Genomic DNA, 24010 nt, shown 5'->3' with positions numbered 1-24010 from the left:
TTCCTTCATCTTGTTCAAGCTGAAACATCCTCTTCTTTCTGTGTTTACCATTAGCGATCATGTGAAAGAATTGAGTGTTCGCGTCCCACTGGACTACTCGTCGGACCTTGGCCCGCAACGCCCACTTCAATTCCTCTTCACGAAGAAGCTCTTTCAGCCTCATCTCTGCGTCAAGCTTGGCATGAAGCTCCGAGGCCGGCAGAACTGTGGTTTCTGCTTTTACATCTAAGGACTGAATAAGGGTAAGGAGCCGTTCCTTTTCGACCTTATAAATTCCGCTAAGATGCTTAGCCCACCCACGCAGGAAACTTCTCAAATGTCTGATCTTATTCTGCCAGCGCTCAAGCGCAGTCCTACCTCCTTATCCTTAGCCCACTCTCTGGCTACGAGATCAAAGAAGCCGTCTTGTTCAAACCAAGCAAGCTTGAACGAAAATGAGTTTTTGTTTCCCAAGTGGGTGGCCTCACCAGAGTCCAGAAATAAAGGCATGTGGTCAGAAATTCCATGGGAAAGAGCCTGAACTGTTACAAAGGGAAACTTCTGATCCCATTCGACGCTAGCCAACACTCGATCCAACTTTTCAAACGTCGGATTTGGCATCGCGTTAGCCCAGGTGAATTTTCTTCCCGAAAGCTCAATCTCTCTCAGATCCAAGCTTTCAATGATAGTATTAAACATGAATGACCATCTGTCGTCAAAGTTATCATTGTTCTTCTCCTCACGCCTTCTAATGATGTTGAAATCACCCCCATCAGGATAGGGAGCTGCTTAGAGCCGCAAATCCTAACCAGATCATCCAAGAACTCGGGTTTGAGTTCGGGTTGTGCGGCACCATATACCGCCACTAGAGCCCAATTGAACCCATCGGCCTTCTACCGCACCCGAAACTTAACTGCAAAATCTCCCATTACCACACTTCGAACCTCTAGCGAATCGCATCGAACTCCGAGTAAGATCCCACCCGATCTCCCTCTTGGTGGCAGATAGTGCCAGTCAAAATCAAATACCTCCCGACAAAGTATTTAGAAATTGTGGGGCAAAATTATCTCTACCAGTTTCCGACAAAGCGATAAAATCTAACCTATGCTCGATAGACGCCTCTGCAAGAAACCTTCTTTTAGCCAAGTCTTTTAGACCTCTGCTATTCCAAAAGATTCCTTTCATAATTCATCATGGAATTTTTTTGCCGTACGGATCCTAGCACTCCTATGCACTGCGGACACCGGGTAAACCTTCCGCTTCCACTTGCGTTTAGGAATGTTCTGACTCTGCAACTGGTCCTCACAACCAGTCTCAGAAGGTCTAACCACAACATTCTCAGAAGTATCATCCTCCTCCTCCGACTCAGGTAGGGGAGGTATAAGATCCGCACAAAAATTATCGAGCACCCTGACCCCAAAGCATCAAAGTCGGAATCACTCATGGACTTAACTGCTGCTAAGGTATGAATCATCTCTAAAGCCCGCTCAGCCTCTAAATCCAGGAGATCATTAACAGAATTTGAAATTTCACTATCATTACTACCTAGTGAAACTCCTAATTGATTTGCATTATTAATAATCTCAATATTAGAAAAATGCAAAATGGAATTAGAGGTATTAACCGACATACCAGTAGTGACCTCAACATCACGAAGCTTGGCCGCCCTCATGGCGCACCACTGCTGAATGTCGTCAACCTCTGGATGATTCTGGAGACGGTAGCTCAACCGTCATCCCTCAGAAACCGGATTCAGAATCCCTCCAAACGCAATAACCTCCTCCCGAGAGATCCTTCCCGTGGTGGGACCTCCTGCCTCACCCCAAATGCGAAGCCGGTCAGCCTCCACGGACGCCCCAGCGGTAACGCCAGGAAGCGGTGAGGCACTCTCCAGCGCCGCAGACGTCAGTCGCGCCCCACATCACGGAGACGACAACGCACCGGGGGAGGGGAGTGCATGGGCCACCTGCCCGAACTCCCCACCCAGCACCTGAGGGGCGGCCACCATAGGCGCCCCAGGTGAAGAGGGCTCTAAGGCCATGTGCCTAGAGCCCCCTTCCGGCGGCGATGCCGCCACCTGCAGCGCCGACAAGCGATGGGAGAAGAGGATTCCGGGGCCACCTGCCCCAAACCCCCTCCCAAAGGTAAGACCACCACCGCCGAGACCTCGTCCACCACGGGAGGAGAAGAGGACACGGGGGCCACCTTCCCCGAGTCCCCTTCAGAAAGCGGCTCCGCCCCCTACAGCACCTGCACCTCGATAGGAGAAGAGAGAGCCGAGGCCGCCTGCCCCGGGTCCCCTCCCGAAGAAAAGACCTCCACTACCGGAACCTCGTCCTGAGGAGAGACAACGTGTTGTGCACGTGAGGGAGTGGCCGCTTGCCTAACCTCCTCCTCCTCTCCCCTGGCCGAGACCGGCGAGGCCCCAGGAGCAGGGCTCACAGCATCCTCAAAAACCAAAGCAAGCAGCGCGAGCTCAAAAGCCTCATCAGACTCCACCCGATCACTCCAAAGCGTCGGGGGTGCAGAAGCGGGCTCGAAAGACTCAAATCTCACAGAAGTCTTAGGCACCGAGGAGGGTGGAACCGTCCCATCCCCGATCGTCGGAGACACGGACCCCGGTCCCTTGGACAACTCTCGTCCAGTATCATCGACCGGTGTCTCCTTCGCTCCCGCGCTGTCATCTCCCTCGTGCATATCAACATCAGTCCCGTTAGCTGCCTCGGCGAACAGGCTCTCATCCTCAAACTCAATCACAAGGTTATAAAGCTGGCCTCGATATGTCCACTTGACGACCTCAGGCGCGTACTCAATGTCCAAAATACTAACCAGTAGATGAGCTACCCCATGAGCTCTGGTAAAAGCCATATCCACTCGCTCAGTCTTCCCCACCATAATGCCCAAGCTAGCCATGACCCTAGCATCCTGCATCGGCTTCGAGGGAGCCCTGGAGAAATGCAGCCACGCCTGAGTAAGAGGCTTACCCTGAGGCTCCACCTGCTTCCACTCATGGAACTCGAGGATGCAATTTGTACCCGACACTTTGCACATCCCAAAACTCAGAAGCCTCTGCAAATCCTCCATCGAAGGAAACCCAACCCTGAACATCTTTTCCGTGAGACTGACGAGCTCCCACTGGAAGTCCCCAGGGGCTAACTCCCGGAGCCTCTGCACAATCTGGGTCTCAGAGACCTCTCCTCTAGTCACCTTGACAATCCCAGTGGTCATGCTCTAGGTCTCGTCAGGAACCTCCCTCTCATTATGAGACTCAAAGAACGTGAGTTCAGCACAATACATTCCATACATCATAAAAGACGGTGCCTGATCTCGCAGAAGCGGACATTCCCCCGAGTCATGTGTCAGCTTGCCACAAGTATCACATAACTCAGCCAGGCACTCAGCAATAAAATGACCCTTCTCGCCATAACGATAGCATAACATTTTCTCCTTCTTGCGCGCCCACTTGGACGCCCTATTTGAATCAGCCCTGTCTGACACTTCCACGAACAAATTACCCATAGTCTCATTCTCAGGAACCTCAACATTAGCGAGAGCCGTCACTACCTCCATAGCCTGACCGGACAACACCGGCTCCTCGGCAGCCCCGCCAGCGTTCGTCTGCTCGACCACAACGGTCAGAGGAGGTTGTCGTGGACGGTACCGGCCACCTCGACCGCCTCGACCACCACGATGACCGCGGAAACCACCTCGCTGCCGATATCCCGGGCCAGATGCCCCTCAACAAAACCACCCATAGGACCCAGAAACGGCCTCTCTGCCGAACTGTCGCTCTGCCAAGCATATCCACAACCTCCACCCGTGGATGAAGAGCCCCGGTGTTGACTAACTCCATAAGCATTGTAACCATCATCCCCCCATTGACCCCGGGGCGCAGCCGAAGCACCACCAACGATGTTGGTTTATGGCGGCGGTACCTGCGACAACACCGGCGCAGCCCGATTCTGCGACGGTCGGGCAACAAAGTGATGTGGCGGGGCCGCCCGAGGCTGCTGACCCGTCGTCACCCCTTGGCTCCCTGGCACAGGTGGCCTGGGCGGCGCAGCACCCCGACCCGCAGTGGAAACCCCAGCTAGGCCGGGCGCCGTAGGTCGAGGACCAAGGACCGGCCCGCCTCGCCCGGCCGAAGGCAAGACCGCCACACCCGGCGCCGGCGGCTGAGCACCGGGCAGCACGCCACCGCCACGACCCACCACCACATTGGCCGCCCCACCGGGGACGCCAGCTCCACGGCCCACAGCAGAAGTCAAGGGCGACACACCATCGCGGCCAGCGCCAGCTGCCGGCAAGGGCACAGCACCCGGCGGCGGCGCTCCACCAGTGCGGCCCACCCCGGCTGGCGCAACCGGCTTCTTTCCGGGCGACGGAGCACCACCGCGCCCCGCCATGGCTCTGAGAGGCGGGATGCGCCGAGCCCGCCCGATCCCCGCGGAGCGAAGTCTCGGTGTCCAACGAAGAAAAACCCTAGGACGCGGTGAGGGAGACGGCAACGTCGATCGCAACTCAATGCATGCCTCGTCCCCCTCGATATCGAGCTGGACCGGTTCTGTCTGGGCCACATACCCAACAATCCCCAGCCCAATGATACTCATCGGCCCAACAACAATCCGCAACGCATCTCGGCCCAGGAGCGAATTCAAACACTCCTGGCGAGCCGCCCTGATCCGGGACGCCATGACCACCGGCGGCGCTGCTGCAGTCACCTCCGGCGCCTATCTAGGCCCTGCCCGACGAGAATTCTTTCTCCTTGTCACCGTAGTCCATGATTCCGGCCGAATCAGATCAAAAATAGTTAGGTTTGGTAAACGTACCTTAGGCAGGGGGGCCCTTCCATGGCCGGATCGCCGCCGCCGCCGTTCTCCGGTGGACCACCCGGCGCAACATCTCCTTGGTCTCTCCTGCATGAAGCCCGACCCTGGCCGGATCATCAACGGGCAAGACCTTGTCGACGGTAGTGGCGACCTCATCTTCATTGTATCCTGCATTCAAAAACTCGCACAAAAAATCAGAAGGCGTCGACGATGGCGGAGATGGCGGCGCCACATCCGCCTCCTCATCCCCATCGTCCTCGTCAGCGTCGGCGAGTGCTCAGAACCGGCCCCCCACCTGACGTCGGTCACCAGAGGAAGCAGGCGGCGGCCCCGCGGGGACCCCGGCGGTCGCGCCCCCAGTCGCCCTACGCATGCCTAGTTACGACCGGGCCTTTAAAAATACTAGATGACCCATTGCGCCAATGGCGCAAAGGCCGAGTGTAAGCTAATTATTGTAAGAGCATGTATTAACATATTGTTATTCGAAAAGAATAGCTCATTCTATACGCAGTAAGTACATAAGATTGAAAATGATGCAATAAGTCATGTAGGAAAGGACTTTTTTGATCTGTTTAGATTGGATAGACAATCATGCAAAGGCCTTTGGATGTGCACTTAAAGGTGAAAGCATATATTTCTTCCATCAAGGTTGTTTCAAAAGCATACCACATAGCAGTCTAAGCGGCAAATAACCGATAGCTAAATGCACAGGATGGTCTTAGGGGATTACATAAGATCTAAAAAGATGATAAACACGGAAGTCTTGATAGGCATCTGTACTAATACTAAGAATACTAAGTTATATAACAAGGGGCTCTTGCAACTTGCTTATATTGAGTAGATGATCCGGCAGAGTCCCTTGGAAGTGCATTTGAAGGCGAAAGCATATACTTGCCCTTCGTTCATGTGTGCCTGACGGAAGAAGTCACTCCAGCCTTTAGTGATGGTGGCCCTTTTGTCAACACCCTTGATAAAGGGGGTCGTGACAGCGTAGTTCCGTCTCCAATAGTGATTGGCAGTTCACCATGGTCAGCATCCATGTGTGGGAAAAGGGAACCCATAGAAAGGGGAACGCTAAAGTACTGAAAATAACAGTAAAGGTTAGTCACTATAACATTTTCTACCATGATACTATATGAAACTGGACAGAGTAATTGCAAAGATTAGTCACAGTGTACGAACATTATGGTTGTAGAGCTTAACTGGGTTGCCCCACACAATGTGGTGAGTAAACTCATCTAAGTAGTGGATGCAAGGCTCACCTATGTTAAGTTGTACAAAGTTATATCTTTTAGCAGTTGTTGCGAGAGTTGATGGAATGAGAAGAGTAATGTAGCTCTTACCACGGAGAATGTACTTTCTAGGCTTTACATGGATTTTCTTGCCTTTGAACTTTTGGATTGAGTTTGCTTTGCGTGGGCGATGAATATACTCGTATGGCTTATTGTGCTTCTGACGCAGTGGTTCGTCTGTGTTGGAGCAAATTAGAGGACAACATGGTAAGAGTTTGCAATAGCAAATAGAGGACAACATAAACAAACAGAGGGGCTAATTAGCTTGTGTGTACTCGTGAAAGGTAGAAAGATTATCTATTGTATATGGTCAGTGGGAAGCAGTAAGCAGTGCTTGTACATGTAACAGCAAATAAATCAGAGCATTAATGAATAGCAAACAGCTTGTACATGTAACAGCAAATAAATCAGAGCATTAATGAATAACAAACAGAACACCTACTGGACCTGAAAGAAGTTTGTTTTATTACATACTTGATCAACTTGCATGCATAAGTGATAAAAAAATACTGATCAAATAGCATGCATTAGTGAAGAAGAAGAAACATTCTTTGCGATGTACAATCAATCATAAGTATGTTTTCAGAATTACCATGGGTAATTGGCCACCGCTGGTATCACTGGCTGTGTCTACCTTTGTTTAACAGCTGTCATCTGGAAAGTAGTAGAATAATTAAGTTGATTTATCTGACTGTGGTTTTAGCTGGGATGATTAATAGTGATGCATGTGTCTTAATACGGTGAGACTTCATAGGCCATTGGTGGTAAAAGATGCTCATTATATTTTATAAATAATCCTAATCCTCAAAAAATCTTATTTCTTCACGTGAGAGGTGAAGTATATCGCTCAATGCCAGAGCCACCGGCCTCGCCGTCATTGGCGGTGGGTGAAATCGATGGCATCCGATCGAACCCAGTAGGCGACGGATCTCTCTGGCCTCATCTTCAAGGTCACTCGGTGTTGCGGATGAAGATCTCATGGTGCTTGACCATGCGAGTGCTCTTCATGGACTAGAAGAATGCCCAGTTCTCGAAGACGATATTCAGTGAGACAATCAGGATGGGATAGTGCTTTTAAGCACTATATCAAGAACCAGAGCCATGGCAAAAAATTATGGTGATTTCATATGTAAATAAACAAATCTCTTGACAGTACACTCTGGCAAGTGTTGTAGAAATGGATAAAACCCAGTCACAGTCTCTACTCTATACCAACGTTTCCTGCAGGCTGGGTGTAGTATACAGATTTTGGGAGCTATAGTGTCTTTCAGCATACAACAACAACAACAACAACAACAAAGCCTTTAGTCCCAAACAAGTTGGGGTAGGCATAGCATCTAAAATAATCCTTGGTGGAATGTGTACAGTATCCATTAGGAAATCCTAAGATGATCTTGTAAGTGTTAGATTATCGCTCATAAAAAAGGCTATATAAGGTTAACCTTTACATGCTATTTATCTCTTATAATATCTATCTTTGCAAAGGAAAAAAAATGTAGAATAAAACCAAATATCATCTATGGAATAAAAACTTTCTGGGAAATTATAGTAGATCCTAAACAAAAAGAAAATACAAAATAGAAAGGTACTTTGACATGGCCTTCCATCAGTGTATTCATTTGTCTTCTATTGATCACCCACACCTGAAATGAAAATAAAAGGATGGCTTCTCATTTTGGTCTAAAAAATTAGATCAACAAATGAAAAATGAAAATTAATGTTAATAATTTTGTAACTGCAATAAATATGGCATCAGGACCAAAAGATGCTCAAATAATATCAATGCCTAAACTGTAGTAGCATGCAGATATAACATCCTTTTTGTCTCATAAACCAAAGGAAGTTCAGAATATACCATCTTAAATCGGTGTGAGCGCCTTGGCTTGCATCATCTCCTAGTTGACCTAAGCTACAAATGCAATACAGGTCAATACTCTGATTTCATTGACCCTATTTTGCACAGGTCAATACCGAAGGAACCAAATCAGTCAATAGAGATACTCTGAAGAAATGCTTACCATATTTTTACAGAGATGCAGAGGGAGAGGGAGCGGGAGAGGGTCTGAGTCTGATGGTGTAGAAGAAGCCGGAGAGGAAGACGACCATGCGGTCTGCGCCTGCCGAGAAGAGGCGATTGTGCCGTTCATGGCGCCGCCGAAGTGGTTATCAAGGGCAGAGAGGATGGGAATCTCGGCGTCCGCGGCATGGGGGTGCAGCGGCGGCCACCTCGTCCTCTCCACGAAAGCTTCATGTCCTCGTCCATCTCTCCAGTGTGGTGGTGCCCATGCCTCTCCTGCTGAGAGTTGAGGAGCGGCGAAAGCCTGGGTTAGGAGCAGCTATGGCAAGAGCACAACGGGGTCAGATAAACGGGGAAGGAGAAGGTCGATGTACCTATTCAAGGAGCGAAGGAGAGGGGCTTGAGTAGCAGGCTGCACCCTTCCTGACGAAGAAAGAACGCCGGTCGACCGACGGCGCTCCTCGCACACGCATCTGCACCTGCCGCTCCTGGGTCGAGCCGGCAGGTTCAGCAGGAAAAATAGTTGAAGGATGCAATAAATGGCATCTCAAATTTTGTAGCCCAAGAACAAACATACATTTAGGTAAAAAGAATTGAACACATACCTCAAAGGGAAGCATGGCGAACAGTGATGTTATCATTGGAAATATGCAAAGAGCATCAGGGGTCGTTAGATCTGTAAGCCATGGAGCTCCAGCCCCTTAAAAATGGAACTTTCTCAACCACGTTTGATATCTAGAAGCATGATAGAAAATTGAAATGCCTGCCTGAAATTATCAGTTGAATGCTTTAGGCTTGAAAGAGAAGGAAATCACAGTTCAAAACCTCTGCACGAAAATAACCCTTGCATACACCAGTACAACAATGAAATACCAACATGTGCTCAGTTTCAGGAGCCAGCCAACAAGTTAACCCAAAGCTGAAGCGATTAGCATCTTGTAGATCAAGAACATCAGCGGTGTGCCCCAGGGGCGAGCAAAATGGCTTATCTCTGAACCCAAACACGCATTCGGGCACAACCAGATGATCAGAACCGACAGACTTGCGGCTGCTCTGCACCCGTGGCCTCCTCTTCTTCTCCACATATCCCTTGTTTGCACTGCTGAGCGGCGACATTGCCACCACCGCGATCCATTTCCAGCAACTGCCACAAACAGGCTGCCTCCGCTACCACTCTCCTCTGAAACCGCACCTTCCCCGAGCAGCTCCCCCTTTCTCTCACCCTCGGAGACCTCCCAGACATGGATCACACGGTCCTCGCCGGTGCTCGCAAGGTACCGTCCAGCCAAGCTGAAGTTAATGCACCATACAGAGCCAGAGTGCATGGCCAACTCCTGTGTCATGAACATGCCGGTGAGCTCCTTGCACGTCTTCCCATACTGCCGCACCTTGACCATGTCGGCACTGCGCGTGCTGCTGCCGCCGAGGTTGTCATCGGTGGCGGAGCTGAGGCGCCATGCCCCCCTCTGAAAGGCATAAATCCATCAAGCTGTTACATTGTGAGCTTTCAAAAGTGTGTATTTTACTTGTATTTCTGAGATAAATATATTAAATAATATTGCAAGCTAACAAAAAAGCAATGCATAGTAGAAACTGAGATCAGTCTGTAAATAAGGAGACATATCATGATTGGCTTTTTAATGGTATTCATTTCCTGAACATATTTGTGAGATCTTATATTCAGTAGTGTAGTTTTAAAGTAAAAAATATCATAAGCACAATTCTAGATTGTAAAAAAGTGTCCTAATTTGGATTAAGTTGATTTGATTCACTTTACAAAAGGTTAGAGCATAGGTACCATTTTTAGCAAAATAACATACCTCCAAATGGTAACTATCATGCAAGTAATATCGGGTTGATTAATCACGCTGGTGCTAATGTCATTCGAGCATAATGTATCTTCAGGTTTCTAACCAACCCTTAGGACCTAGGCAGGGTGTCATGTTAATCGCGAGCTCAGTAGCATCACAGAGAAACCTCACTCTACTAAAGCACATAATAAGGATGCTATCTAGCCAAGGTGACAGTGTTACCAATTGCCATGGCCAAGCAGGACATCGAACATATAAACCATCCTAGACTACCCGCTCATCTGGAGGCATCGCTGGCGCGCGTCGGTTTTGACCACCCGATCGGGTCAGCCGTCCGCTTTTTTTCACTTTTGTTCCTGATTCTGGAGAGGATGGCAGGTGGGGTTCGATAGACATGGGGCCGCGGAGTCAACGTGAGTTTACTTCATATCCATTGAGACGTTGACCAAAGAGGCCCTACATATATATCATGTACCTTGCTCCTAAAAAATAACAACTCTGTCCTGAGGGGAAAACATTTAGGGATTTATTTATAGACTTCTATTTTCAGGTTTGAAACAATAATTAACACACATGTGGCCAGTATATCTTTCTTATTTTTACCACAAGCTATTTTACTAATTCAATTTTCAACAATAACACTAACCAGAGGTACTGTAACTCTGTACTCATTAGTCTGAGTCCAGTTTAGTTTGTAGCTTGAGACCAATGTGCAGGTCGGAAATAGTAGGTGGATGCTTTAAGCTTCATCTATATAATTAACATTCAATTAATCTGGTAGAAAGTGCTCATTGAGTGCTTAAGACAGATAACCGTTGCCCTGGATCATAAGCAAAGTTGCTCTTTGTAGGTGCCTATCAAATCATAAATAAATTAAGCGTGAGATTTAGGTCATCTGAGTTGGTTAGAGGAAGGGCGAGCTTCCTCTTTCGTATATATGTTTATTTTGATATAGAATATACACACCTAAGGGTGCAAAATCTTGGTTAGAAGAAAAAAATTGATTAGCAAAAGACAGGGGAAAAAACAGAAACCATGGCAGAAAATGGAACCAACGAAGAAGAGGCCAAACAACCAAAATAACTATACAGCTACCTTACAACCATTACTGAACCAGTCTGGAGTGATAAGATTCACAGTAGAACAGTTAGCAGTTTTCATCATCAGGGACCTCAACTCTGACTCGGTCAAATGAATTAGGTTGCCGTGTGTTACATGTGTAATCCTTCAGTGTAAATTACTCTACATCTATACCTAATCCCTGCTTGAAGGGTCATCCACAGATCACAGCAAAAGGAAATGTGTACAGCAACTTGACAAATTTGTTTTTGCCCTTTTTTCTTGTCCATTTCAGAAACGAGAGGTCCTAAATGTGTCTGCAGCTATATTATTCATAGACGAGAGAAGTCAAGGTTGCAACATATGCACAGTGTGTCCTTTGTATCCTAGCTCTGATAATGAGGCTCACAGTTGACCCGAGATTAAAGCTCAGGCTTACCGGAAAACTGCTCAAAACGACAGTGATCAGCGACCGATGTGTGTGTGCTAACAGCACCCCGGTGCATGCCTAATCTCCAATATTCTGATGTCCACAGCCCGGTGCGTGCCTAATCTCCAATATTCTGATGTCCACCTTGTAGCTGCAAGTTCATTTCGTCGGTCCAGTCCAGGGAGTTGTTGTTTTCAGGCTTTGCATGCCATGCAATTCCGCAAGTACAATGCTGATATCTGAAAGGGATCATTCAGCTCCGTCCCCTGATCCTTTGCATCAAAAGTTTTTTGCTTTACAAAATGCACTTCTGCAATCCGAGTCATGATGCAAATCAATCTATACAATGTGCATTGGCAAAGATCAAATCAAGCAGGTGGGGTTACGGCAGCGCCACCCTCTCCTCAACTAAGACTTCGCCACAAGCCGGATGGTGGGATTACGACAGGTTATAAAAAATATCATGCAAGTAATATCGGGTTGATTAATCACTGTGGTGCTAATGTCATTCGAGCATAATGTATCTTCAGGTTTCTAACCAACCCTTAGGACCTAGGCAGGGTGTCATGTTAATCGCGAGCTCAGTAGCATCACAGAGAAACCTCACTCTACTAAAGCACATAATAAGGATGCTATCTAGCCGAGGTGACAGTGTTACCAATTGCCATGGCCAAGCAGGACATCGAACATATAAACCATCCGAGACTACCCGCTCATCTGGAGGCATCGCTGGCGCGCGTCGGTTTTGACCACCCGATCGGGTCAGCCGTCCGCTTTTTTCACTTTTGTTCCTGATTCTGGAGAGGATGGCAGGTGGGGCTCGATAGACATGGGGCCGCGGAGTCAACGTGAGTTTACTTCATATCCATTGAGACGTTGACCAAAGAGGCCCTACATATATATCATGTACCTTGCTCCTAAAAAATAACAACTCTGTCCTGAGGGGAAAACATTTAGGGATTTATTTATAGACTTCTATTTTCAGGTTTGAAACAATAATTAACACACATGTGGCCAGTATATCTTTCTTATTTTTACCACAAGCTATTTTACTAATTCAATTTTCAACAATAACACTAACCAGAGGTACTGTAACTCTGTACTCATTAGTCTGAGTCCAGTTTAGTTTGTAGCTTGAGACCAATGTGCAGGTCGGAAATAGTAGGTGGATGCTTTAAGCTTCATCTATATAATTAACATTCAATTAATCTGGTAGAAAGTGCTCATTGAGTGCTTAAGACAGATAACCGTTGCCCTGGATCATAAGCAAAGTTGCTCTTTGTAGGTGCCTATTAAATCATAAATAAATTAAGCGTGCGATTTAGGTCATCTGAGTTGGTTAGAGGAAGGGCGAGCTTCCTCTTTCGTATATATGTTTATTTTGATATAGAATATACACACCTAAGGGTGCAAAATCTTGGTTAGAAGAAAAAAATTGATTAGCAAAAGACAGGGGAAAAAACAGAAACCATGGCAGAAAATGGGAACCAACGAAGAAGAGGCCAAACAACCAAAATAACTATACAGCTACCTTACAACCATTACTGAACCAGTCTGGAGTGATAAGATTCACAGTAGAACAGTTAGCAGTTTTCATCAACAGGGACCTCAACTCTGACTCGGTCAAATGAATTAGGTTGCCGTGTGTTACATGTGTAATCCTTCGGTGTAAATTACTCTACATCTATACCTAATCCCTGCTTGAAGGGTCATCCACAGATCACAGCAAAGGAAATGTGTACAGCAACTTGACAAATTTGTTTTTGCCCTTTTTTCTTGTCCATTTCAGAAACGAGAGGTCCTAAATGTGTCTGCAGCTATATTATTCATAGACGAGAGAAGTCAAGGTTGCAACATATGCACAGTGTGTCCTTTGTATCCTAGCTCTGATAATGAGGCTCACAGTTGACCCGAGATTAAAGCTCAGGCTTACCGGAAAACTGCTCAAAACGACAGTGATCAGCGACCGATGTGTGTGTGCTAACAGCAGCCCGGTGCATGCCTAATCTCCAATATTCTTATGTCCACAGCCCGGTGCGTGCCTAATCTCCAATATTCTGATGTCCACCTTGTAGCTGCAAGTTCATTTCGTCGGTCCAGTCCAGGGAGTTGTTGCTTTCAGGCTTTGCATGCCATGCAATTCCGCAAGTACAATGCTGATATCTGAAAGGGATCATTCAGCTTCGTCCCCTGATCCTTTGCATCAAAAGTTTTTTGCTTTACAAAATGCACTTCTGCAATCCGAGTCATGATGCAAATCAATCTATACAATGTGCATTGGCAAAGATCAAATCAAGCAGGTGGGGTTACGGCAGCGCCACCCTCTCCTCAACTAAGACTTCGCCACAAGCCGGATGGTGGGATTACGACAGCAGGGAAGCAGAGGAAGGGAGCCAGGAAGGGGATGTCAGAAATTACCTTTGCCATGAGGAGTCACAGGTCATCCTCGTCACCGATCCCGCTCCGCCGCAGATCTGCATCTCTGGTGCCGATGCCTCACCACTGCCCAACCTCGTTCCTCTTTGCTGCAGCATCATCGATCCACCCCTCCCTTGTCGCGGATCTCGGATGCGGAGCTGGGATGGGGGCTCCACCGTGGACTGGGAAGGGCTCCAGGAGCGATGTTTCGGGCGAGATGGGGAGGCAGGGAAGAGGCGGCGGCTGTCCTCCTCCACGGGCCCCGCCTCCTCCGTGGCATGTTTTTTCAGAAAGACCCCTTCCTTTATATGTAATCACATAAATGCCCAATTTTTTTTGCGGGAAAAAGGCTTCCGAGAGGTCTTTTTTTTTGTTCGCAATTTTCACCACGGAACTGGACTGGTTTGACAATTTCTGCCGCGCGCTAACCACAGAGCCACTCGGCATCTCGCGTCGTACTATAGGCATACTTTCTTATATACTAGTATACTATGTGGAGAACGCTGGGCCGGCCCATCAAAGCCAGCTTTTTTTTTTTGGTTTCGCAGTTAACTGGCGCGCGTCCTCGGGTTGTTCGTTGCCCCGGTTTCTGTTCGTTTCATTTCCCTTATGCTTTCAAATACCCATGTAATTTTTTTTAATGTACCCTGAGCACCTTTTCTGCTTGTAGTGAAAAAAATTCAATGCATGATGATTTTTTTGCAAACAGTGAGCAGTTTCTTAATTTTGTAATATCCGTTGAATATATTTTAAATGCAAACTGAACATTTTTGTAATACATGTTGAAATTTTTTCTTAAGATATGATGAACACTTTACACATTGTGCAGTGAACTTTTTGTAATTTATGATGAATATTTGCTTAATACACGATGAGTTTCAAGAACTTTTTACCCCGGTTTCTTAATCATTCTTGCATGCAATGCATTAAAAGTTGAACATATAATTTGAAATGCATTAAATTTTAGACACATGGCGCAAAACATGTATTAAAAATAATTTTTTAATCATAATAATTTTTAGAAATGGATTAAAAATGTTCAACTTTTATTAAAAAAACAACATGTTTCTGGAAATGCAAGAATCATTTTACACAATAAGTTTCTAATACATGCAGAACATTTTTTGAAATACAAAAATATAACCATGTATTAAGAAAATATTCACCATAATATTCTTGAAACTCATCGTGTATTAAGAAAATGTTCAGCATAAATTACAAAAAAATCATCACACATTAAGTAAAATGTTCATCATATTAAGAAAATCGATCAACCTATATTACAAAAATGTTCAATTTGCATTTAAAATATGTTCAACGTTCATTATGATGAAAAAAGTGTTGACCGTTTGAAAAGAAAAAGTTGACAACCTGTATTTAAAATCATTGTGTAATAATAATAAATTCTAGAAATGCATTAAAACTGTTCAACTTTTATTCAAAGTGCTCAGCGTACATTAAAAAATGTTCGTGCGTATTTGAAAGCATAAGAGAAATGAAATGAATCCGGGGCAATGAACGAGCCCAGCATGCGCGCCAGTTGAGTTAGAAACGAAAACAAAATGCAGTCCTCGGTGGGCCGGCCCAGCCACAGTGTGATAGTATAAAAGAACGAATGCCTGAAGTACAACGCGAGCGAAGGCCTGGCGTAGTGGTTATGTCGCGACACCCTGGACAGCACACTTATTATGTTTTATTTATTTGTTCAATTGGACGGAAATTTTCAAACCAGTCAGATTCGGTGGTGGAAATTGGAACGAAACAAAAAAGACTTTAAGTAACTTTTTTTCCCGGAAAAGATTTGGGCATTTATGTGATTACATGCAAAGCAAGGGGCTTTTTTGAAAAAGACATGCCACGTCGGCACTGGACGGACGGGCCCCTCTGGTCAGATACACCGTCAATACACGTTTATACACAGTTTAGACCTTCTTGTAACGGTTAGCCTCAAACTTGGTACTGACATGTAAAAATTACCAAAAATGGTACCAATCTACATGTAATGCTTCAATTGTGGTACTTTCATGCAATTAACTCCTCCGGAGTAGGCGAAGCGGGCGGCTGTCACACCTGCTCCTGTGTAGCAGTGGACTAAATAGGATGAAGGGTAACTGGGCTGAGCCCAATGGGCGTCTTGGGCCGCCTGTGGCCAAGCGTGTGTAAGGTACTACTTAAGTCTCCTGCTATGTTGTATTTGTCAGCGAGGAATTGAACTCTCTCGTTCTGAATCTCAATCCCCTTCTCCTACCTTGCTTCACCGTCTGCTCTCCTCATCCCAAATTCTCTGTGCAATCGATCCCCTTCCAAGGTTCGGTCGTCACAATTGGTAATCAGAGCCTTCAATTCGCCGGATTTTTTCCCCCACCACGACTCCCATACTCCCTTGGCCGGATCGGTAATATCCACCGCCGTAGGTGCGATTTCACTCCGGTCAGGTCGCGCGAAATCCTACGCGGGGTTCGATCTGCTCGGGGCGAGAGCCACGGCGCCTTCCAAACCTTCTGTGCAGACGCGACAACTACTAGCCGCCATGGGGGAGCAGACCAGCAACCTTACCGCCCTGATGGAGACGCTCCTCTCCAGATTTGACGAGGAAAAAGTGCTCGCGGACAAGCGGGCGGAGGCGCAGACAACATTCAACACTCAAGTCTCACAGGAGCTACAAAGCTTTTAGAAGCAGATCGGGCTCACCCAGGCAGAGATCGATGATGTGCGCAAGGTTGCGTCTCCGTCGGCTTCGTCGGCTCCGTCGACAGGCTCGCAAGTCGATGATCCCTCCGCCCCTGCGCCACGCCCAAGGGTAACACGGGAGGCCCCGACACCACCGGAGCTCCGTCCCACACCGCCTCCGAGCGCCGTGCCAATTCCTCAAGTCATCATCGGCACGGCTCCGTTCACGCGGCTTACCAACGAAGGGCCGCCTCTGCTTCCTCGTCTCGCCGATCAGATTGCCTGCAGGAGCGCGACCGCAGCCAGTCGGGCGCGATGAGTACTATGCCCGTCCTCCCAAGCATCAGTTCCCTCGGTTCGATGGTGAGGCACCGCGTGTTTGGTTGGATCGTTGTTTAGCTTATTTTGAGCTATACAGGGTGCCGCCGCACAACTGGGTGGCGACTGCTGCGCTCTACGTCGATGGCCATGCCGCTCTCTGGCTTAGAGCGTTTCGTCAGATGCATACGGAAATTACATGGGAAATGTTTCCTTTGCAATTGTGGAGGAATTTGGTCCTGAAGAATTCGAGTCCACAATGCACAACCTACTGCAGCTTCGGCAAACAGGGACAGTGGCAGAATATAGACAACAGTTTGAAGTCCACATGTATAATTTGCTAGCGTTGGATGCCTCTCTCAGCTCTAAATTTTTTGTCACCCAATTCCTGTTGGGCCTAAAGGATGAGCTCCGAGCAGCAGTCCGTCTTCAGGCGCCTACCAGCATCACAAGAGCGACGGTCTTTGCTCGAATTCAGGAGGAGGAACTTGAGATTCAGCGTCCTCGTTTTCGTCCGGTGTCTGCAGGACGGCCACTGCCTGTTCCAAGTACCTTGCCAGCACTCGGGCGTCCCCCTCCAGCACCTGTCTTGCCCGTTGCAGCAATACCTCCAGCACGTGATGTTCGTCACCCAAATCGGCTGCTGACGATTTCAGTCGCGAACACCAACTTCGTGACTACAGGAGACAGCATGGTCTTTGTTTCAGATGTGGGGACAAATACTCAAGAGAGCATCAGTGCAAACGGTCAGCTCAGCTGCTGTGACGCCCGGATAATTAGGCTACAGTAATCGCACGTTAATGGTGCCACGTCACACGATTACTGTTGCTAACCTCGCGTTAGTTCGAAACCGATCCAACTTCAAAATTGAATTAAAGGCAAACAACAAAAGTTTTCAGAAACTAAAACTAAAATGTTCAGGTTGTGTCAAATAAATCGTAAGTAGTAATGGTGGAGAAACCACATTTTTATAAAATATTTAAATGCTCCAAATTAACTAAAACAACAACTTGAACAATTAATTAAATACCTTTTCAAGTTATAAGGTTACAAACTATTTTAATTAAATGCCAAAATAATATTGGCAGTGGTATATTTGGTAATGCTAGTTTAGGTACTATTTTTATATTTTATAAAAATAAAATAATTAGTAAACAAAATAGGAAACTAATAGACAGTAAAAGAAAAGTAAACAAAAGGTAAAAGGATTTTTTTAAAAGGTAAACAAGCCCCCTGTTCACTGGACCCAAGCCACTAGAGCCGGCCCAGCCCACCCCCCCCCACACACACACCCGCGGTCGATCCCCTCCTCTCACTGCTCCTCCGACCGGGCGCCTGGACGCGCTCCCACCCGACCGCCTCGTCGGCGACGCTGGGAGGAGGATAAGGCCGCCAGCTCTCCGACGCCTCGGCCCCCTCGCCTCCCACTTGCCTGCTCTGCTCCACTCGCCCCCCACTCCTCTCCCTTCCCCCTCCTCCAGATCCATCGAGCGCTGCCACCGCCGTCGCTCCATCGTGGCCATGGCCAACGCCCTCCCTGGGCCTTGTCGAGCACGCCCACGCGGCCACCGAGCCCCCTTCGCCTCGCCGACGTGTTCACGAGCTTCGCCATCGCCCTCCTCGTCTTCTTGTGCCACCCGTTGGAGTTAGGTGCCTTTGCTTCGACCGGATCGGGATCGTCTTCAACCTCCAGTCGCCGGCAATCTTCCTCGATTTGAGCATCCCCTGCTGCTCCTAGTCACTCGCCGGGCCTCCGTGTGCCTCCGCGGTGAGCCCTTCTGCCGATTCCCCGCCTTTCCCCTTCGAATCCCTCGCCGTAGGAGTCCCCACCCGTGCTAGGCCGTCACGTCCGGAGCTTCGCACTCCGCGCTCCTGGCCACGCTCCCCCGAGCCCTTGCTGCATCCGTCCGCGCCCCTGCGGCACCCATGAATGCCCGCCCCGCCTGCTGCCGTCCAGCCGCTCCCCTGCCTCGCGCCCGCGCGCCATGGTCGCATAGCACCGCGGCCACGCGCCCACCGGCCCGCACGCTGCTTGCGGCCGCTGCCGTTGCGTGCCTTCGCCTAGCCCCGTGCCTTCTCTGCTGATGCGTGCTTGCTGCTCACGCACCGCTGCTGCTCTGCTGAATCTGCTGCTGCTTACTACTACTGCCGCCGCTGGTTGCTACTATGATGCTGCTCTGCTACAGTAACATTCAGTTACTGTAGTAGTAGCTAGCTTTTGCGCTGCTATGCTATTTAGCTCTCTGGACAGCCCCTAAACAACAACTCATCAAGTGCTAACATGAGTAAAAATAATATGAGTAGAAAGTACACATGACAAACTCCATTTTATCCCACTGGACCAAATCCTTTCGATGCCTGGATTAAATCCTATGAAAATTGCAAAATGCTTTGTTGTGTTAACAGGGAACAGAAGTAACCCCTAGCTATGTGTTCCGTGTGTGTGCGTATGTGTATTCTGTGTGTGTGGCCGGCCGTGACTAATTTCCAGCCATGTCCAATTAGTTTAGGATTAATTAGTAGTTAGGTTATCTACTAGTAGATGACATGTGGGACTCCCCCTTGATTAAATTAGTGAGTTGCTTTATTATCATTTGAGACAATGGCATATGGGACCAGCCTACACTATTCATCTTTTGACTACTCAATCTTTGATTAGGTCAACCCACCCCGCTGGCCCCACTGGCATACTCATAGGCTAGAGTAACACTAGGAGGCAAAAATAATTACTGTTATAATTTCGAATTAAATTAAATCCAGTAATTTCTAGAAAATGAATTAAAACTTTAAAAATTAATATAAAATAATCCGTAGCTCGGATGAAAATAATTTATACATGAAAGTTGCTCAGAACGACGAGACGAATCCGGATACGCAGTTCGTTCGTCCGCCACACACCCCTAACCTATCGAACCCGCAACTTTCCCCCTCCGGCTCCTCTGCCCGAAAACACGAAACACCTGGGATATTTTCCCGGATGTTTCCCCCCTTAACTGGTACCACCTCATACCACGCTAGGGCACGCCTAGCATCGTTACTTGTCTTGTCATGCATCGATATGCATCTGTTTACATGGTATTCATTGTTTCTTCCCCCTCTTCTCTCCGGTAGACTACGAGACCGACACTGCTGCTGCCCAGTTCGACTACGGAGTTGACGACCCCTCTCTCTTGCCAGAGCAACCAGGCAAGCCCCCCCTTTGATCACCAGATATCGCCTACTCTTCTCTATACTGCTTGCATTAGAGTAGTGTAGCCTGTTACTGCTTTTAGTTAATCCTATACTGCTGCATAGCCTGTCCTTGTTACTACTGTTGATACCTTTACCTACAATCATATATGCTTAGTATAGGGTGCTAGTATTTCCATCTGTGGCCCTACATTCTTGTCCGTCAGCCGTGCTATTCTATCGGGCCGTGATCACTCGGGAGGTGATCACGGGTATATACTTTACATACATACATACTATACAGATGGTGACTAAAGTCGGGTCGGCTGGTGGAGCACCCGCGAGTGGATCTTTGTGGTGGAGCGACAGGGCAGGTTGAGACCGCCTAGGAGAGAGGTGGGCCTGGCCCTGTTTGGCGTTCGCGGATATTTAACACGCTTAACGAGATCTTGGTATTTGATCTGAGTTGGCTACGAGCCTATACGCACTAACCATCTACGTGGGAGTAGTTATGGGTATCCCGGCGTCGTGGTATCAGCCGAAGCACTTCAGACGTCAGCGACGAAGCGGCGCGCGCCGGATTGGACTGGAACGCCTGCTAGGCTAGGTCTGCTTCCGGCCGCCCTCGCAACGTGCAGGTGTGCTATGGGCGATGGGCCCAGACCCCTGTGCGCTTAGGTTTAGACCGGCGTGCTGGCCTCTCTGTTTTGCCTAGGTGGGGCTGCGACGTGTTGATCTTCCGAGGCCGGGCATGACCCAGGAAAGTGTGTCCGGCCAAATAGGATCAAGCGTGTTGGGTAAGTTGGTGCACCCCTGCAGGGAAGTTAATCTATTCGAATAGCCGTGATCTTCGGTAATAGGACGACTTGGAGTTGTACCTTTACCTTATGACAACTAGAACCGGATACTTAATAAAACACACCCTTCCAAGTTCCACAGACAACCCGGTGATCGCTTTTCCACAGGGCGACGAGGGGAGGATCGCCGGGTAGGTTTATGCTATGCGATGCTACTGGAGATGTTACTTGAAGTTGCTACTTGGAGATGCTACTTGGAGGACTTCAATCTACTCTCTTCTACATGCTGCAAGACGGAGGCTGCCAGAAGCGTAGTCTTCGACAGGATTAGCTATCCCCCTCTTATTCTGGCATTCTGCAGTTCAGTCCACTGATATGGCCTCCTTACACATATACCCATGCATATGTAGTGTAGTTCATTGCTTGCGAGTACTTTGGATGAGTACTCGCGGTTGCTTTCTCCCCCCCTTTTTTTTCCCCTTTCCTTTCTTTCTGGTTGTCGCAACCAGATGCTGGAGTCCAGGAGCCAGACGCCACCGTCGACGACGACCCCTACTACGCCGGAGGTGCCTACTACTACGTGCAGGCCGCTGACGACGACCAAGAGTAGTTAGGAGGATCCCAGGCAGGAGGCCTGCGCCTCTTTCGATCTGTATCCCAGTTTGTGCTAGCCTTCTTAAGGCAAACTTGTTTAACTTATGTCTGTACTCAGATATTGTTGCTTCCGCTGACTCGTCTATGATCGAGCACTTGTATTCGAGCCCTCGAGGCCCCTGGCTTGTATTATGATGCTTGTATGACTTATTTATGTTTTAGAGTTGTGTTGTGATATCTTCCCGTGAGTCCCTGATCTTGATCGTACACGTTTGCGTGCATGATTAGTGTACGATTGAATCGGGGGCGTCACAGCTGCTTACAATAGAAGTGGGTGATCATGGGGAGGTGCTATCCGATGAAGCTGTCAGAGCTTTGCAATTGTTGGACGAACCGGATGGAGCTGGGAACCCCGAGTGTTATCTGCTCTCTGCACATGCTGTCGAAGGAACTGAAACTGCGGAAACCATTCGTCTCCGTGCCACGGTGGGCAATCAAACCATGTTGTTGCTAGTGGATTCTGGAAGCACTCATAGCTTCGTCAATGCTACTTTTGCAGCTCGAATTGGTGCAGCAACCACTAACATCTCTCCAATATCAGTGCGCGTCGCTAATGGTCAGAGATTGAATTGCACGGCCATGGTGCCCCGGCTGCAGTGGTGTGTCCAAGAGCATCAATTCACTACAGATATGCGTGTGTTAGAATTAGGAGTTTATGATGCAGTGTTGGGTGTGGATTGGTTAGCCCAACACAGTCCGATGCAGTGTGACTGGCAACTAAAAACTATGCAATTTGAAGACGAAGGCAAGACAGTGCATCTGACAGGAGTGCGATCAGATGGTCAGCCAGCTCTCAGTGCGATGGATGCGGCTACCTTGTGGCAAATGCATGATTCCAACGAGATTTGGGGAGCAGCACTTCTTGAAATTCAACTGACCCAACCAAGTTCAGACTCTGGACAACCAATTCCTCAACAATTCAGAAAATTCTGACAGAGTTTAGTGACATTTTCGAAGAACCAACTCAGCTGCCCCCGCACCGACAGTATGATCATGCCATTACCCTAGAGCCAGGGGCCGCACCAGTGAATTGCCGCCCGTACCGATACTCGCCATTGCAGAAAGATGAAATAGAGCGACAGGTTAGTGAGATGTTAAAAACTGGAGTGATTACACACAACATGAGCCCGTTCGCCGCCCCAGTACTGCTTGTTAAAAAGAAAGACAGCACTTGGCACTTTTGCGTGGATTACAGGCGTTTGAATCAAGTGACGATAAAGAACAAATTCCCTCTTCCTGCCATCGATGAATTATTGGATGAACTGGCAGGCGCCACGCTCTTCTCCAAAATCGATTTGCGTGCGGGCTATCATCAAATACGGATGAGAGAAGGCGATGAAGAGAAGACGGCCTTTAAACCCCACCATGGCCACTACCAATTCCGGGTCATGCCATTCGGTGTTACAAATGGACCACCCACATTTCAGTGTGTCATAAATTCTGTTTTCTCGGGTCCGAATCGCAAGTTCGTCATCACCTTCTTGGATGACATTTTGGTCTTCAGTCCTTCCCTGGAAGAGCATGAGGATTTGTGCATAGTCTTTGCCACTCTGCGCAAGCATCAACTGTATGCGAAGCAGTCCAAATGCTCGTTTGCCCAACCAAGTGTCGAGTATTTGGGACATGTGATTTCTCGTGAGGGAGTCGCGACAGATGCAAGCAAGACAAGGGCCATGAAAGCGTGGCCACGACCAACAAATGCAACAGAGCTGCGCGGGTTTCTCGGACTTACAGGTTATTACCGCAAATTTGTGCCTCGATATGGCATTCTCGCGAAGCCGCTTACTCAACTCCTCACTAAGAAGGGTTTCAATTGGTCTGAACAAGCTCAAACAGCGTTTGATCTGCTCAAGGAGGCGATGGTGAACACACCGGTGTTGGCCCTTCCTGATTTCAATTGCCCGTTCTGGATCGAGACCGATGCGTGTGACACAGGCATAGGAGCAGTCTTAGTACAGGATAGTCACCCAGTTGCTTATCTTAGCAAAGCCCTGGGTGTTCGCAATCAACGTCTCTCCATCTACGAGAAAGAATTTCTCACTGTGATGATGGCCGTGGAGAAGTGGCGTCCATATCTCCAGCTCGCCCCATTCGTCATTGTCACTGATCACAAAAGCTTGTGTCACCTCGATGATCAACAGCTTGAAACAGAGCTCCAACACAAGGCGATGTCTAAAATGGTGGGGCTTCAGTTTTCATTCAAATATAGGCGTGGCCCGGACAATGGCGCGGCGGATGCGCTATCCCGAGTCGGTCACCTGCTCTCAGTAGATGCTTTGACGGTTTGCCAACCACACTGGCTTCAAGAAGTTGCAAATTCCTACGAAACTGACATGGACAGTCAAGATTTGCTCCAACGTTTGGCATTGAACAATCCAGATGATCAGGGGTATGAACTGCGACAAGGAGTGATTCGTTGTCACGGCAAGCTTTGGATAGGTGCCAACACCGCACTACAGACTAAGTTGACCAGTGCATTTCATGCCAGTGCAATTGGTGGCCATTCTGGTGTTACTGCAACCTATCAGCGCATCAAGAAACTGTTTGCTTGGAAGGGTCTCAAAGCTG

At 48.1% G+C, this 24010-nt stretch overlaps 1 long non-coding RNA gene across 7 annotated transcripts; it reads right to left on the bottom strand.

Annotated features, from left to right (window-relative positions):
• Nucleotides 1–5354: 5354 nt before the first annotated feature.
• Nucleotides 5355–14103, bottom strand: LOC123068788 (uncharacterized). Of its 7 annotated transcripts, XR_006432022.1 has the most exons (11): nucleotides 13836–14103; nucleotides 8995–9583; nucleotides 8723–8884; nucleotides 8492–8605; nucleotides 8119–8396; nucleotides 7956–8009; nucleotides 7690–7743; nucleotides 6693–6754; nucleotides 6152–6277; nucleotides 5991–6070; nucleotides 5355–5890 (listed from the first exon to the last, which is right to left on the bottom strand). It is a non-coding gene; the product is annotated as an uncharacterized lncRNA (long non-coding RNA). The 7 variants fall into 7 exon arrangements; XR_006432020.1 differs by having other exon boundaries at nucleotides 8723–9583; XR_006432024.1 differs by having other exon boundaries at nucleotides 8119–8393; nucleotides 8723–9583.
• Between the last annotated feature and the right edge of the window lie 9907 nt (nucleotides 14104–24010).

This window comes from Triticum aestivum, chromosome 3B, assembly GCF_018294505.1.
Source record: "Triticum aestivum cultivar Chinese Spring chromosome 3B, IWGSC CS RefSeq v2.1, whole genome shotgun sequence".
NCBI classification, from domain to species: Eukaryota; Viridiplantae; Streptophyta; class Magnoliopsida; order Poales; family Poaceae; genus Triticum; species Triticum aestivum.
The sequence above is the reverse complement of the archived record's forward strand: the minus strand, read 5'-3'. Positions and strand labels throughout refer to the sequence as shown.